Source organism: Solanum lycopersicum, chromosome 8, assembly GCF_036512215.1.
Source record: "Solanum lycopersicum chromosome 8, SLM_r2.1".
Classification (NCBI taxonomy): domain Eukaryota; kingdom Viridiplantae; phylum Streptophyta; class Magnoliopsida; order Solanales; family Solanaceae; genus Solanum; species Solanum lycopersicum.
Window position 1 is genome coordinate 33,597,618 of NC_090807.1, and position 10,973 is coordinate 33,608,590.

A 10,973-nucleotide genomic window follows, 5' to 3' on the forward strand; every position below is an offset into this window, starting at 1 on the left:
AGAAATGAAAAATGGGTTAGTACATCTACTTGTACTAAATATGGAAACATATAGACATAGAATATTGAAATCATGGTTATAGGGACATTTAGTTCAACATCATGCTAAATCACTTTTAAAAGCTTTATTGCACAACTAGGAACATATCTAAGCCATTAGGAACAACATCAATCAATACAAGCCCATATCCAACATAAGACCAATATTATAATAAAGTCCAGTCAACATGAATACATTCAACGAAAGATCCTATCAACATGAATATTTGCATATCAAGACCATTTAATCAAAGAAACTCCAACGTCGTTATAAAGCATGTACAAGAGTTCATATCATCATATCATGTAAGGAAATTGCTCACAACCCCTTCTGAATCCCACAAGAGCAATTTTATATGAAGTCCCATAACCCCACATATTCAACACAACAAGGAAAGGGATCATAAATAATGCCTAACTTCATTTAAGATAGTATCATGAGTAGTCATCAGCGTATATTAAAATATAGACCAATAACAAGTTCATATGTTATACTAACATCGTATAGGATCATCAACATATAAAGTCTACATATGCATATCATTAAAGTCATATAAGGATAAGAAAATCGTCCTACGACTTCCCTCAAGGCCTACCTGTGCAATGCATAGGTAGAGTCCCATACCTCTACCTATACTAATAAGAACCCCATAAGTCATCCTTATTAGAGTTCACTTTATTACATTCATTTTACTTTCATGAAAAATTTTCTTAACCGATATATACCATGTGAGTTAAAAATTGAATTTGGTGTCATGAAACCTTACACCGAAGGAAGGTAGTCTACAAGCCAAGGTAGACAAAAACATGAACATAGTATTTTACATGGATCCCCTAGCTAGTTTTCCATTGGAGGAAACAAAGTTAAGGAACTAGGACATATGTCTTGAACCCTCTACATACCAATTAGTAATTGGAGCCCTCATCTCATGAGAATGTTTTTTGAATCTCCATTCTATTGGGGACTCAACAACTTTCATTATAAAGTTCACTCAATGCTAAGCTAAAGTCCCTTTGTAAAATTTCATTAAGTCATTCTTCAAAAACCATTGTGTAGTTTTGGTCTTATGAGACTAACCCCTGTATACAATGTCATATATCTCATTAGGCATAGGATGAGAACTTGCATTAATGAAAGAACCATCATAGCGAGATCAAAATATCATCATCTTATCATCTAAGGCACACAAGAGAAACATCTTCAAACTTGTATTAACATATCCTTAACGTTATGTCACATTCAACATAATCATATCATGTCATCCCCATATTCTTCATGTCATATCTTCCTAATTTAATCACATACAATACTTCAATATCATTGCAATCAATCAATAATGAAGTAAAGAGTTGAGGATAACAATGTCTTACTAAATAATATCCATAGACTTCATCATGAATATCACCCTTCGTTCATCACAACTATTCAATAACCCACTCATCATCATCATCATAATATAGTGAATTTAACATTAACATAATCAATTCTAACAATCCTAATCATCTTGAAGTCAAATTCATAACTAAGGTTAGGGTAAAGGATCCAATTCATCACAAACCAGGTCAATAATCATGAAATACAACAATCAACCCATTAAAATCATATTCTATCATTGATACTCAAAAGAAAACCAATAATAATTCATTTTGAAGATCAATTTTGGAATAAGAATGAAAAAAATGTTTTTGACAAATTTTGAAATCAATTTGAAGAACCTCTTGGTGAAATATATCTTTAGAGTGAAGAGTTCCCATAGCTTAACAATCCTTGAAGATTGATGGAGAGAAAGATGAATTATTGCAGACCTAATGCCCTTGATTTAGTCTTCACTTGTAGTCTTTGGGTAAAGTGAGTGAAAGTAGAGAGAAGGAAAAGAGATAAGGTTTATGTATTATATAGTGTCACATCCGAGTTTACCCCGTAGAGTAACTGGCGTCGTTTTCCTTTTCAAGGACTAAGAATAGCCTCTTTGTCTCGTTTCATTACATTCATAGGTTGATAAATGCAAAAAAATTCAAAACTTTCATTATCACTACTTGGAGGTTTACATAGACCTCTACATACAAATAGTATATATTCATATCGAGTATACATATACCCTTCATATAGGAAAGTTACATAGCCTTCTACTTTTATTGCACATACATATACATAAAATAAAAAAATAGTCTCAAAGATTGTCTCATCTCATACAATCTAAATGATTATCACAATATTAGCATAGCCCTTACATCAATCCAGCAAGACAACATATAGGTCATACAAAAGTAAAGTACTCAACTGAAAAAGAAAGAAATGAAATAGTCTTTAATCTCATAAGAAATCTGTAAGCTAGATGATGTCATTGCCCTCGGATGTTGAGGACCTCCACGGCTGGAAGAAAGGAAGAATCCAATCCTTCAACAATGATGCCTTCAAAACTCCTAAACGACTGACACCTAAAATGTTTGGGAAAATGGGGTTAGTACTCCACATGTACTAAGTATGAGACCATTCGCACTACAAACAAAACATGCTAAAAAGGGACTTTTTATCAAAACATGCAATTTTACCCCTTTACGAACCTAGTGCAAAGCCAAATAAGTTCTATCAACCAACCAAACGTGCTTGCTGTCTCAACAAGTAATACTTATCCCAACATCCTTGAAACAATGATTTACACAACACTATCATCAAGGAATAATATCAAAAGAATGAATAAGAGTCTCATATCATAATAAGCAAGACAACTACCCATGAATCCTTATCAAGTAAACAAGTGCATTAACAAAGCAATTCCCCACAACCTTACTCAATCAAGTATCCTGAACAAGAAAACATGACCAATGTCAAACTTTACAGAACATAACATTTAGGTTTACGTTTTATCATATACTAACGTTAAAACCCAAGGCATACTCATAAGTGAACTAACCAACATATAGTATCAATAATGTGCCTTAGTCATCATATATGCATTATATATCATAATAACATAAACATATATAATAACCTCGTCCTATGACTCCAGTCAAGGCTAACTAGTGCAACATTTAGGTAGAGTTCCATACCCCTACCTAGACTAAGCTAGACCCCTTTTGTTATCCAATTTAGAGTTCAAGTTCTTTAATTCGTTTTACCTTTTGGGAACATCTTTCCCTAACTGACAAAGACCACATGAGCTAGTGTGGAATCTGGTGTCATAAAATCCTACGCCGAAACAAAGCGCTCTACTTGTCAAGGTAGTACCAAAATATGAAACATAGCAATTACGTGAATCCACAAGCTAGTGTTCCTATGGGGGAAACATAGTTCAATAACTAGGAGATATAATTGGGACCCTATTTATGGGCCATGAATTATAGTCTCCAATCTAAAGGGTAACGTAGTGTTCCTACCATCCCTATGTGGGAAGGGATACTCCTCAATCTAGTTCACTCGGGTCTAAGTTAGAGTCCCTTTTTGAAATATTTTTAAGGCTTTAATTTAGATCATAACTTAGTTTAGGTCATAAGTTATACCCCTTGTATAATAATCATCATCAATATCTCAATAAGAATTGTATGAGTATAAATCCTTTCATCATAATTCACATAAGTGAGGTTAACACATTAGCATTCCATAGCATGTCAAGGCACATTCATAGTTTTCATAAACCTTATATCACATACACCTTAATAAACCTCACGACGTAGTCAAGACATCAAAATTCGATATTATACAACCCTATAATGCTAATATAAGGCATACTCCAATCTAACATCATTACTTGAGAACAAATTATCACAATTTGAATTAAAGATTGAGATTCTAAGACTTACCAAGTCTTCCTTCCATCATCAAGGTTTTACTAGCAACAAATAAATCAACTCAATTTTGGGAGTAACATCATCACACAATGATAATCAATATGATACCAAGACCAATTGCATCTCTATAATATAATTCAACACTAGATCACAACTTAAGACAAGATACATATGATAATTTCAAAATACAATTCATAACCTAAATTACTTCTCAAGAACTAGCAGGATAGGACTATAATTTATCTTAATTTAATCCTAACAAAACCATAGGATATAATCAACAACCAAATAAAATTAATGATCAAAATACAATATAGATCAATATCACAAGTTAGGGTTAGGGATGGAAGATTACATTCTTGAATTTAGACCAAACCACTAACAATAACCATAATGAAGTTGAAATTCATGTTAACGTATTCAGTATAACCTAAAGAAATCATTAACAACTCAATCCATAACTTCAACTTCGTAATTGAATGGAACCCGTAAGAAAACTCAACTTTTGATGTATATTTTGAAGGAACCCTTTGAGGAAAGAATGTCAAAGGTGAATTAGATCCCATACCTTAACGTTTGATGATGAATTGATGGTTAATTCGTCCTTTTCCATCCCCCAAACCCTTATCCTTGCTAGTCTCCAATGGTGGGTTCAACTAGAGAGAGAAATAAAATAGAAGGAAGAGAGTTTGCGTCTTAGAGTTCTAATTACTTTTTTTGTGGTTCGGTCTTTTATATGGGTTTTAAGTTAGTTCATTAGTCTTCCCTTAATCCATATATAACCACTAAACCACGTTATTAATTAAATAAATCAATATAAAAACGATCAGGAAGTTTGACCCTCACACACGAGACCCCGAACGACGGAATGTTTATGAGTTGAGGTCCCTCACCCCTCTATCGTGCACTCTGTCGATGAATTCAGAGACTGTGAAGGCGGAGGACTACCTAAAATTGTCTAAGTATGGTATATGGTGGCCTCGACACCCCGTCAGTCAACACATGGATCGTAGGTGCTCCCGTCCATGCCCACTGTCCAGGCCCAGTTTCTTCAAACACAAGGGTCCTCCTCAAGGGCCCTTGGTTGGTACTTAGGATTTGTACCCACGTATTTCAACCACTAAACGAATCAAACTCCTATTATCTACCCTTCCATCAATTTTCGTAAATTTCCAACTCCTAAAAGTTAGTCTAATTGGCTAAGGCACGCTAACACCTCTTTTAACCAACTTCCCTGATGTCATGGACGTTCTTGGACATTTTTTTCTTCAACTTCCTGAATGACCTATATCCATTAAAATGGACTTAAGAAAATACTTATAACTTATGAAACCTACGGTAGGATTTACAACACGTCATGGATTTTCAAGGTATTACATTAATCCCCACATAGGAACATTTGTCCTCAAATGACACTAAAACTCTTTTTTTATGGAAGGAATACACTCAAGACTAGCAACCCAACAAATCAACAATATCAAATAAACATAAATCATATCATTTCAACAAGGAAATTTCAAAACTCATATTACTACACATAAGGCTCAAATCACTTCAGCATGAGGCATTTCTTTCTCACAATTAAGAGCTCAACTTACATTGCATGACTCAATTTGCACAAAGCTTAACTTAACAACATGATACACATTATTTCTTAATGACTCAACATATCAAAATGTACCACATAAATGAAAACAAGCAAAAATCAAAATTTCAAGCTTTACAAAAGAAATATTACAATAACTTCACTGTAAAGTTTTGAAAAATGCATAATTTTCAAAACTTCACCCAAAAATCAAGAAACCCTAAATTCTAGTCATATTTATTTTATTAAAAAGAATGACTAACATTTATTATAAAAAATATGAGGGTAACAGGATTTCATGTCGGCCTCGGCGTCCTATGTTGCATCCTTAACTAGATGATTAATCCATAATACTATTACGAAAACCACTTCTTTATTGATCAACTTCTTGACTTGCCTATCATGATTTTAATTTGGACATCCTCATAAGAGAGGTTATCCTCGACACTAAGACCCTCAATAGGAACAATGCACTTGGGATCACCGATACACTTTTTCAACATAAAAACATGGAAAATCGGATTTACCAAAGCCAATTAATTAGGAAGTTTCAATTCATGGGCAACCTTACCGACCCTTTGCAAGATGTCATAGGGACCGCATAATTAGGACTCAATTTCACTTTCTTGCCAAATCTAACCACACCTTTCATTGGTGAAACTTTCAAATACAACTTATTACATGCTTGAAAATCCAAATCCCTTCTCCTATGATCGGCGTAAGACTTTTGCCGACATTATGCCGTTTGCAACTGGTTCCTTATGATATGAACCTTTTCAAAAGTCTAATAGCTCACCTTGGGACCAAGAAGAGATGGCTTACCCACTTCACACCATCATATAGGAAACCTACACCTCCTACCATACAAGGCTATATAGGGAGCCATGGAAATGGATGAACAAAAACTAATATTATAGGCAAACTCAAACTAAGGTAAATGTTTATCCCAATTCCCTTCTAAATAAATAATGCACGCCCTAAGCATATATTCAACGGTTTGTATCGTATGCTCCGTTTAACCATACGTTTGGGGAAGAAAAATGATTCTTAACTTCACCATAGGACCCAATTCTTTTCTGAACGACCTCCAAGATATAAATGTGAATTATGCGCCCTGATCCAATATGATGGATAACGGAATGGCATTGCATTATACAGTATCATCAAGGAATATTCTTGAATAATCATTTAGCAAATACGTAGACTTGATGGGAATAAACCAAGCGGACATAGTCAATCGATCCACAACCACCAATATGGATCATGACTTTTGAGTCTGAGGTAAAGCTACTACAAAGTCCATATTGATGTCTTCCCACTTCCAAGTAGGAATTCAGATCAATTGTAGTAAGCCACCCGACTTTTGGTGTTCGTCCTTTACAAACTCCGCTATGTCCCTTTTTAGACCTTCCCAACAATATATCTCCCTTAAGTCATGGTACATATTCTTCGAACATGGGTGAATTGAGTAGCAGGACCCATGTGCTTATTCCAGGATCTGATCCCTCAACATATCTACATCGGGACCGCACAATCTCCCGTGGTACCTTAGCACAGCATCCCCCCTTAAGTAGAATCACTCATTCAACTGGCCTAGAACCGATTCTTTCAACTACATTCAAGCTAGGTCAAGGTGTTGTTATGAATTAACCTCAACCATTAGAGATGACTCGAAGTTATGTTGAACTATAGAACCCCCATCTGGAGAATTTTTCATTTTAGCCCCCCGAGAAAACCTTTGTACTTCCCTTGATAGGTCCTTCTCGTGTTTGTAAATGTGGGATACACTACCCATAGTCATATGACTTAGGGCATCCACAACCACATTAACCTTGTCGTGGTGATAGAGGACACTCATATCATAATCTTTCAACAACTCTAGCCATATTCTTTGTAGGAGATTCAACTCCTTTTGGTTAAACACATATTGGACTCTAGTGATCGGTAAAGACATCCACATGAACCCCATACAAGTAATGCCTCCAAATTTTCAAAGAAAACACCACAAGAATTAAATCTAGGTCATGAGTGGGATACTTTCTCTCATGTACCTTAAATTGCCTAGTGGCATAGGATATCACTTTCTCGTGTTGCATAAGCACACATCCCAAACCTACAAGGGAAGCGTCGCAATACACTACAAAACCCTTTGTACCCTCCGGCAACACCGGAGCAGTGAGCCTATCTTTCAATAATTGTAAACATTCCTCACATGCCTCCGATCACTCAAACTTTTTACTTTTTTGGGTAAAAATAGTCAAAGGAGATTCAATAGACGCAAAAGCATATATGAACCTCCAATAATAACTCACTAGACCCAACAAACTAATAATTTCGATTGGATTCAATGGTCTAGGCCAATTTTTTGCCGCTTCCATTTTCCTTGGGTCTACCTCAACTCCTTCACTAGAGATGACATGCCCAAGAAATTTCACAGAGCTCAACCAAAACTCACATTTGCTTTATTTGGTAAACAATTAATGTTCATTAAGGGCTTGCAATAACACGCTCAAATGATCCATATGATCACCCTCATTATTTGAATATACAAAGATATCGTCAATGAATACAAGGACAAATGAATCTATGTTATTTCGAAACACGTTATTTATTAGGTCGATATATGCCACTGGAGCATTATTGAGACAAAAAGACATGACCAGGAACTCATAGTGACCGTACCTAGTCCGAAAGACCGTCTTTGGTATCTCCTCAACTCTCACTCTAAGTTGGTGATACCCCGATCTCAAGTCAATTTTTGAAAAGTAACTCGCCCCTTGGAGTTGATCAAACAAGTCGTAACTCCGAGGGAAAGACTACTTATTCTTAATAGTGACTTTATTGAGGTTGCGATAATTAATATACATTCTCAATAACCCATCTTTCTTCTTCACAAATAAAATTGGAGCACCCCACGGAGAAATACTAGGCCTTATAAAATCCTTATTTACTAATTCCTTGAGTTGAGCCTTCAATTCCTTTAACTCGGCTTGAGCCATCCCATAATGAGGAATTGATATGGGATTTGTATAAATCAATGTCAAAGTCAATTTCCCATTAGGTAGTAATTCCGAAAGGTCATTAGAAAAGACCTCCTGAAACTCATTTGCTACGGGTACCAAGTCAATGGGAGAAACTTCAGAGTTAGATCTTGGAATCTTACTACATTTTATAGACAGTATTTTGAGATAATTTTACATGGTTTTAGGCAAGAAATAATATGACCTCTAGGAATAGAATTTCCCTTCTTCCACTCAACAACGGATTCATTTGGAAAGTTAAACCTCACCAATCTTGTCTTACAATCAATGAAGGAAAAAAATGCATGCAACCAATCCATAACCAATATAACATTAAAGTCAAGCATATCGAGTTCTACTAGAAAAACATACGAAACTCTATTGGGAACATCATTGGACAATTTCTATACACCCTTTTTGCAACAACCAAATCTCCAACAAGAGGAGACACTACAAAAGGTTCATGCAAAATATCTGGTAAAATGTCCAACTTTTTAGGTACTAGAGGTGTAACAAATGATAAAGTAGTGCCGGGATAAATTAAGGCATATACATCACATATTAGTCACCACATCAGGAGAAGTCTCTTGCGCTCCCCTAGAGCGGAGAGCATAGAAGCTATTCTTCTTTTGAGCATCACTAGAAGAACTAGCTTGAGCTTGACCACTACCCTTGTATTGACTCTTCAAGTTTGGACAATCTCTCATCTTGTGACCTCTCTTTCCAAAAATAAAGCAATTATCCATCCCCTTAAGGGAATCACCATAGTGTTTTATCCATACTTTCCACAAGTTGGCTTCCCATTTGGTGAATTAGTACCCTTTCCCTTTGTGAACTTCGGGTTAGACACCCTATCACCACTAGCTTTTGGGAATTTGGAAGGGACTTGATTAGAAACCCACTTCTTAAATGTAGGCTTGTCTTGTATTTCAAGCCTATTCTTTAAAGAACCTCCATCATTTCACATTGCTCTCTTAGCATCTCTACTCTCCCGCTTAGCCCTTGCCTCTTCAACCCTTCAAGCATGCACCATAAGATGGGAAATGTTCATGTTGTTATGTAGCATGGCCGAATGACATTCCTCTTGTAAGTCCTCTGATACCCCAATCACAAAACTGCTCATTTGATCTCTAGGATAGGAGACCAACTAAGGAACATATTTGGACAACTTAATGAATTACAAAGAGTACTCATGAACACTGTTCCTACTTGGTGAAGGTTGATTACTTCCTCCACTTTTTCCTCCCTCATCTTCCTAGAAAAGAACCGATCTAGAAAAGCAGCCTTAAAGATCTCTTAAGTCACAAGGATGGCCTTTTGTCCCTCTGTTGAACATACCATGCTTGCTCCAGGTCCTTGAGTTAATAAGTGGAAAACTAGGCCTTCTCACTTGTGGACAACCCCATAGCCAAAACTTTTTTAGAGGCCTCATCGATGAATTCTTGGGGGTCTTCATCAATCTTAGACCCATAGAAAGTAGGAGGGTTGATTTGAGTGAATTCCTTTATACGAGAAGCCTTAGTAGTGACTTGTTGATGAGGATAAGACACAACCTCCATGTTTGGTTGAGCCGTCATTGCTTGGGGTTGAGTTATGGTGGCTTGTACTTGAGCGGTGATAACATAGGTCATTTGAAAAAGTTCAGTCCTTATATTTTTCATCTGTCAAAGGAGGAGAATTATACGTTGGTTGCTCCATATTAGCATCTTATTCAAGTGGAGGAACTTGCTTACCACGGGGAGGAGCTCCTGAATTGGACATATCCTCTTCAAGTCTTAGAGTCGCATTCCTTCGAATTTCATGCTTCCTATAAGCACAAAAATATGATTAGATACAAAAGCACACCATAAGTACACTCTAATAGCATGATATAAGATTTCAAAGAAAGAGAGTGATTCCTAAGCATCATATATGTTCCTACTTATAAGTGTGGGGCGTTTCAAAATTATGAATACAAACCTACATTGACATGGTAGAGAGAGAGACATAACTCAATGATGTTCAACCTCATGCTCTGATACCAAGTTTGTCATATCCGGGTTTACCCCCTAGACCTAACAGGCTTCGTCGTCCTTTTCAAGGACTAAGACAGCATCTTAGTGTCATTTCATTACATTCATAGATTGAAAAATGCGGAAAAATGTAAAACTTTTACTATCACTACTTGAAGGTTTACACAGACCTGTACATTTACATAATATATATTCATATCAAGTATACATGGACCCTTCGTATAGTAAGTTACACAACCTTCTAATTTTATTGCACATAAATATATATAAAATATAAAAATAGGCTCAAAGATTTTCTCATCTCAAACCATCTAAACGGTTATCACAATATGGGCATAGCCCTTACATCAATCCAACAAGACCACATATAGGTCAGAAAAAAGAATAGTACTCAATTCAAATAAAAGGAAATAGAAGTGTCTTAAAGATCACAACAAGTCCGTAAGAAAGGTGATGGCATTGCCCTCTGAAGTTGAGGACCTACCTCACATGGATGAAAGGAAGAATCCAAGCCTTCAACAATGTCGCC